Here is an 8,785-nt window from a genome sequence, read left to right as displayed (position 1 = left end):
GGCTCCTTTTAGCAAGTCAGGAGGACAAATAAGGCATTAATCAATAGTCAATCATTGACCCGACAAGGACAGCAAAAGAGCAATGGGTCAAAATCCCTGTTTATGGGAGAAATTGGAACAGCCAGAATTCACAAAATCACAGCATTTCATTCAAGAAGAGCCACGTGTTGCTCAGTTCTTACCTTGTGCCGGCACTTCAACACCTTCTGTTGGAGATCAGGACGGCTTTCTACGAACTGAGGAGCCCCAACGAGACTATTTGTTTTGTTCTGCGCCAACAACATCAGATTTGAGAAATTGCAGCTGAGCTTTGCCCTCTTTACATATCATGTGACCTTTTGCATCAACCGCTAACGCCGTCTCCTCCTGTCGATTCTGTGAGGTGTGGAGCACTCAGGTTGCACAGCGCTGGACAGTTAAAGGCATCTACGATGCTGTTGGCTGTTTGTGTGTTTAAATCATGTAAAATTAAAGACCCTCTTTCATCTGCTGATGAAAAATTACGCTGTAGATAAAACCAGATCAATAAGTGCAGTTAATCTTCAGCTAAAAGGGATCAATGCCCTACAACGCAAACACGATTACACAAAACAACCTACTTTAGACTGTCGAGTACAGCAGGCTTGATTTTATTAAATCATACAGTTAAAGGTGCAATATCAATAATCTGGTACCAATAAAAGTTTTCTGGTACTTGCACATAAGCTCAGTGGAACAAACTCCAAGAACAAAGAAACTTATTAAGAGTTTAATGGTGTTAAATAATCGTTATTAGCTTCTGAAACACTTTTACACTTTATTTTTGCTATTTACCAAAAAAAAAAATTCAAGATTTAATCAATAAATATGTCTTTAAATCAGAAACTCTCAGTTTTGAAGTAAATCTTTAAAAAAAACACTATTGTAATCACACATCTGAATAAAATCATGTGTAAAGTTACACTTTCCTGAACTGTGGAACAAATGACCACCACTAAAAACAGTCTCCTGCTTTGTGATGCTGTTCCAGGCCTTACTGCAGTCGTCTTTGGGTTCTTCGGCTAAATGCAGCTTGGTCAGGTTGAATATTCTACTGGGCTGCTTTCACCATATATTTAGGGTTCCCGTCCATCTGAATTGGTTCTAATCAAGTCGATTTTTGATTGTAAGCAGACAGGAGATCCTCCTACAACTCACAATTCATCAGATTGCTTCCGTCACATCATCGATGAACTCCAGTGACTCTATCATTAATATCCATCTGTTCTCTCCATTCTTGAGGCTTATTTGTTTGTACTTCGTGGTAAACATTTGTTCTGTGAACTCTTCTCTTTGGACACGATGATTGGTCTGACTCATGGAGTGTTCTACGATGTCCAGGTCTTTTCATGTTGTCAAGCTCATTGGTGTGTTTTTTTTGTTTGTTTTTGAACCAAAGAGTCAATTTGATCACCTTGAAAGTTCCTGGATTGCATGTTTTAGACCAAGTTCTTGCAAACTTCCCAATCAGAAACATCACTTATCAGCATGAAATATTCACAGCCCAAGACAAGATTAATCAGTACTCATCTATATCGAGACAAATCAGTGACGTTTTCCAAAGAAAATTGAAAGAAAAAACAACCAAACCACAGCCTGCTGCCACCAGAAAAACAAACCTCCAAGAGTATGACCACATTTGATCCTCAGGTGGTTGTCTCTCTCTCTCTCTCTATACATATATACACACATATATATACATATATATGTATATATATATATATATATACATATATACATACATACACACATATATATACATATATATGTATATATATATATATACATATATATATATATATATATACATATATATATACATACATACATATATATATATATGTATATGTATATATATAGAGCCACGTGTTGCCAAGGAAAAAATCCAGCAAAGACCTGACAGGACCTGAGAGATGCATCTGGACCTTCAGCTGATCCATCTACTGTTGGCCCAAGCCTCATCAGAAATGGTCTCCATGGAAGGGTGGCTGTCAAGAAGCCATTCTTAAGGAAGGGAAACAGGGAGAAAAGGCTGAGCTGTGCCAAATGACACAAGAAGTGGACTGAAAATCAGTGGCAACAGGTCTTATGGAGGGATGAATCCTCCCCAGAGCCCGGACCTCAACATTATTGAAGCAGTGTGGGATCATCTGACAGAGAACGGAACAAAAGGCAGCCCGCATCCAAAGAAGAGCTTTGGGATGTCCTTCAAGAAGCCTGGAGAACTATTCCTGAAGACTCCTTAAAGAAATGACAGAAAGCTGGTCTCAGAGGGTTCAGGCTGAGTTGGAGAATAAAGGAGCTCAGACCAGATATTCACTTTAAAGCTCATTAGAAATGTACAAAATGTATTTTTTTCCTTATATTCTGTACTTTCATCTGTGTTTGCACGTTAAAACAAATTGCTGCATCCATTTCCTGTTTTCATGTAAATATGATGAGAAATGAGAGGCTAAAAGCTTTCAGTGCTGCATGCGAGGTTCCCAGTAAGGCCTGTTAATGGCCTGCAGAGGGTGCCATTGACCGTCAACCTTTAGGAATTCAGCCTCGTCACATCCTCACCTGAGCTGACAGTGGGTTAAGTGGATTATACTGACAAAAAGCAGCCAGAGAAAAGAAAGTGAAGACTGCTGAAGTCTAGTGTCAAGGATGAGGAATATAAAAGAACTAGAAAATGATGATGAGATCCACAAATGCAATACTATGTTCGGTGATTATTAATTCTTCAAAGCGTCAAAGTAGTGAGTGGCAATCAAAGTATGATACAATTTAAGTGACTCTGATAGGGCAGATGGTTCAAGGGACTCAGGAGTGCCTGAATGATCCTCAGTGTTTCTACTGTGCAGCAAACTCTGCTTTTCAACTTGGATTTTTTCTACTTCCCCAAAGGTCAGGTGGTGTTCGGAAAACATATCATGCTTTTATTTAACAAACACATAATGAAACATATTTATTGTTTTCTCTGCTGAAAACTGATCAACCTTAACCTTTAAAAAGCATTTACACAGCTTTGGTGTAGCCTTGGTGGGAGATAAATTGATAGAACTTAAAAAAAATTACACAAAAAGCTTCAAGCATTTAAAGACACATTGGCAACTACTTTCAGATACTTTAACCGCAGACTCAATAGTGTTCTTTTATTCTTACGAGCATGGTCAGTGCTCGTAACTCTCTATGGAGAAAGTTTTAGCTGACATTCATCGGATATATTGTTGTGTTTCTTTACATACCTCAGCTTTTGTCAGCAGCTCCTGGAATGTCAGTGTCCAGGCTGAAATAAATTCTAAATCTTCAGAAAAACGTTCTCAATCCCCTGACATTTTGTTCGACAAGTACTGGATGGTACAGAAAGGATGAATGCTGAATGTTTCCAGTGGCACAAACAGGTAAATACTTATTTATCTATTATTTGACTTCATTAGCAAATAGATACAGTCAGAATGTGTACATGTATGCATTGAAATCAATTACAGATCATTTACAATCATTACTTGGCTTCACTGTACAACTTGCACAATGCATTTAACCTTTCATTTATAATTCAACCTGTAACTTCACCAGATAATTTTAAAGGTTTTAAAGCATTTCAACAGAGTTTTAAACCATTTAAAATAACACAGTTTGGCTATATTTTTAAATGTTAATCATAATCCAACAAAAAACAACAACCAACTACGTCAGTGATAAATTAACATAACCAAATGTAAGTATAGACACATTTTAATAGTATATTGCCAATCTAAACAAAAGTGTAACATCTAAAAAATATAAGAACGCCAGTATCACACATTTAACTATTTTACATCATAACACTTTAAAATAATTGTATGAATGTAAATTTAATTGGAATATATCAAAAGAAAATATACCTTAAGCTTAGTTATAATATATTCAAGTTCTGTTGTTCAAATATATAATAAATAAATATATTCACAGCTGATTACTTTAAGTGTACTTTTTTATAGTTATATTTCAACCCAAAAAGTACAAACAAAGTATATTAAGAAAGATTGTTCCTATAAAGTTTTTATTTACAGAAATGTATGAAAAAAAAGTCTGATTAAGAACAATTAATGGCTCATTGACTTAAGATCAGCAACACTTTTGCTATAAGTTACTTAATGTACTACTAAACTTAATTTTTACCAGTCAAACATGTAATTTACTACATTACACACTCATGTATACCAAGTACACTTTAAGTTGTTCCACTTTAGCACACAAAATTATAATAAATAATCTTAAAATTAGGCTCATCTTAAAGTCAATTATAACTAAAATATACCTAAGACAAAACTACTACCAAAATAGTAAGCTTCAAGTTAACTAATCATTATCAAAGCTTAAGTTTACTAAGATTACCCTAACCGGAAGTACACTTAATAGTTTATTTATTTAGTAAGCACATATATTTATCACCAGAGAGCATTAAGTTCAACCCAAAAATCACCACAATAGTATTTCTTGAACCAGAACACATTCATATTTAAAGATATGCATCATATTTCCTGTGTTTCTACCACTTTAGCATCAGCATAAAACGTTTATCGAACCACACCTAGCATGAAGCTCATGCTAACTTCGATGCCAACTTTTAACAAATAAAAAGCTCAGTATCTCACACAGCCTCTTCGGACTTTTGTAAATGTTTCAGTGATGTTCCGCTTGTCCAGAAGACAGTCAGAAACCAGGCTCCTCTCAGTGAACCTGTAAGTTTGTAGTCATTTTGATGCCGCTTTCACCGCTCTGGTTGATTGGAGGGAGACGCTGTGGCGGCCGCCATATTGGCCAGGGGGAAGCCCCGCCTCCTAATGCACGAGCGAGCAGGACGGGATACCCACATCGGTTCCTCGAGGGCTGCTGTCCTGCAGGTTTTAGATGTTTCCCTGCTTCAACACATCTGATTCAGATGAAATGGATTCAAAAGATTGATAAGTTCTGCACAAGGCTGCCCTGCTGATGATGCATTGATGAGATAGATCTCATGCCAAAGGGCTGCTGGAGAAGTCGTGCTCATAATTTCGACTTTTTATCTCATACATTATGGATGTACTATATTCCACATTGCTGTAGCTCAGGAAGTCATCCAGTGTGTGATTGTAGAAAAAAAAAAGACTGCATGTGTTTGAGTGCAAATACATAATATGAAGAACTGTACAAGTCTCTGTGTGAATGGCAAATACATCGTAAAGTGCTTTGATAAACTTAAACAAGGTTAAAAGGTGTTATATGACCATTAATTTATGCATAAATCAGTTTGCTTGAGTCTGTGACCTGACCTCGACCACCTTGTTCAAAAAGGTCTGTTGATTTACTTCATAATGGCTCTTAAACTAAGATGTTTTTTCCATGAATCCCTAAAATGGACTTTTAATGAACTCTTGAGTTTAGATAACAATTTTTATAATCATCCCAGTTTTTTCTAGTAGGTACTTTCAGCTTTCATATTGTTTCACTGAGAGATAAAGTGTATCATTTATGTCTTTACAAGTTGAAGGTCAGTCTAGTTGGAAAAGTGAGACCACAATTCCTCACACAAGAGACAGCGACAAGAGGTGTGGGCTATGTAGCATCCAAGGTTTCTGCTCAATCAATATCCGCCCATCAGACCTCAATTTAGAAACATCACTCTCCCCTAAAAGAGAAAAATGGCTTCTCTCTTCAGCTGCAGAGCAGGGTTTCTTTTCTTTTCATTTTTTGTTTGCCTGACCAAACAATAAAACTTTTTTTTTATTGTACACACTATATGAAAGCTACATGTGTTTAAAGTTCTAATCTTTTCTTGCATTTGTTTACTTCTTTAGCTTCAATGTTGGTGATGTGATTATGTGCCATTATGGTCAGAATTAAGTTGAAATGCAGATTGATTGCCAAAGCATAAGTTCAAAATCCCCTCAATGTGTTATTGAGGTGTAATGTTAGACACTGTACAAAGATAACCAGCAACAAAAACTGCATTATAACTCAAAGGGAAGTTGTGTTGACCTCCACCAAGGTCAGTAATACACTCTTGACATGTTACAGCCTTGTAATATCCTACAGTTTGACACGATGCAGGAATTATTTGTTACAAGTGTTACATTGTGTTTTGGAGGTTTAAAAAAAAAACTGTGAAACTCTTAAGCTCACATTACTGCCTTTTCTTGCCCCCTTTTCTTGATTAAAATGACATGAGTGAAATTCTTGCTGGCCTTAAAAGCCAGGAGGAAATTTGCAGCCTGATGAAAAATGTCATCCAGTTTCTACATTACAAATTGATAACCAATAAATGTTGAGCTAACAGCTTCCAAAATATTTCTACCTCTCCTAAATACCAGAATTGCTAGCGTATCATTGCGTCTGTTGGATTGCTTTTACTTATCATGTTTTTTTTTTTTTTGGTAGACATGTTTGCTAAAGCCCCCAAAAGTCAAACAATAATAAAAACAGAAGATCAGAGCCACAGCAGACCAGCAATGGTGGCAGTCAACAAGGTAAAATGAAGGTTTTTTGTTACAGTCTGGTGGCTGTGACAAGAGTGATGTTTGTCTGATGGGTAAGTAGCCCTGAAAATACTCTAAATATATCTTTCAAATAAACTTAACCTACAGTTAATGTGTTTCTGGCATCCATTTAAAAAAAAAAAAGGAAAATAGTGACACGCATAAATTGATCTATAGTGATCTAAAGTGGCCTTATAAAGTTTGAGTTGAATTGACCACTTTAGACCACAGTGAACATAAACATAAACATAGCAAAACAGTGTTTTTATGGATCATTATCTTATGCCCTCAGATAGGATTATGTAGCAGAATTATTTAAACACGACCATGATTTTTTTCTTGATCAATCCTTTTATGAACCAACAAGTTTAAGTGCATAAACCTCACCAACTACCCTTGGATCTTAAATCTAAGCAAGTAATTTGGTCCCTAAACTTAACCAAATACTTCTGGTTCCTAGACCTAACCAAGTGGCTTAATTAGCTTTATATTTATACCCACCCACAATCTTTTTCTAGACAGATCCTTTTCCTAAATAGTTTGGGTTCTTAAACATAACCAACAACTTTTGAACCCTGAATGTAACCAGGTAGTTTTGGGTTTCTAAATCAAACCAACTATTTTTGGTTGTTAAACCTAAACAAATTGTTTTTATGACTAAACATCACCATTTAATTTGGCTTCCTACACATAACCAAGTTATTTTAGTGACTAAACCTAATCAATTATAATTAACATCAAATCATTTTAGTGTCCAAACACAACCAAATTGGACCGAACAAGATGCCTAATACAGTTTCCTGTTTAGGCATAAACAGAGAAAGCCTAAACCTAACCAACTAGAAAGTGGAATAAATTCACTCCTCTGGGGTGGTCTTGGTTTGATTCTCAAGTTTGTGGGTCTTCTGAGTTTCTTCCAACCACATTTTCCACCTTATGACTACTAATATACTTAAATATACTAACAATATATAATACATAATATATATGTATATTATGTATTATCTTTCTTGCAAACAGACCGAACAAACAGTTCTGAAAACGGTATTCTTGGAAGAGGTACAGGTACCTTTCACGGATAAACAAGATGTTAAAGGACAATAAAAATACTTATTTCACATTCATACAAATCATCTAAATAGGAAACATAATTTACATGATTTACAAGACAAGGGAAACAACGCATTGTTAAATTAGTGTAATTAATTTTCAACCTGGAGCGTGACAGTACCATAAACAAAACAATATTAATACATCGTGTTCCGCTTTGTCCACTAAAAAGAATTTTCATCTGGCTGAAATACAATTTAAAGTTTTTCTTTTGACCAACCAAGCCCTGCAAACATATCATGGTCATTCTGTATTATGGACATGAAAAACCTAATTTATTGCTCTATCAAAGCATCACCTCTTTGTGATTTTACAGTGACAACCTCATTGGACAGAAGGTCCCTGCAGACGGAAGCAGAATGACGGTTTTTTTAAACATTGTTCCTTAAATTGAGTGCATTTTTCCTTTGATTAAACCATTGCTAAAGAGACTTGCCCTTGACTGGACCATTGTAAAGCTCTGAGGTTTTGAAGGATGTGTGATTAAACACTACACGCCTCTAAAACCACACACAGTACAGGTATTTTATGCTCTGTGTGCCCACGGTTTTTACAACTGTTGCACATGGATGTGAAAAATAGAGTGAAAGCGTTCCTTCGTCTGTCCACCTCCCACATCTGATTCATGTCTTCAGTGTCTTTGTCTGCTGGTTTCAAAAAAGTAAAAACGGATGAAAAAAAAAGCTAAACAGGTTAGCACCATTGTGCCATAGGAGAGGCACCCCTCTGTCCTCTTGATTTAAAAGGATGGTTGGTAATGATACTCTTCGTTTATGTTGGGAAGTGTCAGTCTTTCTGTCAAGGCATGTTTTTACATGATTTAAATAAAACGCATGGACCTTGCAGGCTTTACGGTTCCACGTTATCATTTTCAGTGTTTACTAAGAGATGTTGGGACTTTAACATTTTATATTATCTTTTTAAATTTAGTTTAAATAGGTTGTGTGAAAGTGTCAAATGTGGATCAAAAAAGAAGAAACAGTGGACTTTACATGATTGTTTACATGTGTGTGCATAAAGTTAGCCTCTATTTTGAGGAAGGAGGGTGTCAGAATGTCCTTTGGATGTCACTGCGATGTAGTCCAACACTCCTGCAATACAGAACCAGTTGCCAAAGTTGTTGGTTCCTGGTGGAGATCTTTTTATTTGGTTCAATCTTTAGTTGTTCACCTGTT

Source organism: Leuresthes tenuis, unplaced genomic scaffold, assembly GCF_036924035.1.
Source record: "Leuresthes tenuis unplaced genomic scaffold, fLeuTen1.0.hap1 SCAF_13, whole genome shotgun sequence".
Classification (NCBI taxonomy): domain Eukaryota; kingdom Metazoa; phylum Chordata; class Actinopteri; order Atheriniformes; family Atherinopsidae; genus Leuresthes; species Leuresthes tenuis.
This window is presented reverse-complemented; position numbering follows the sequence as displayed.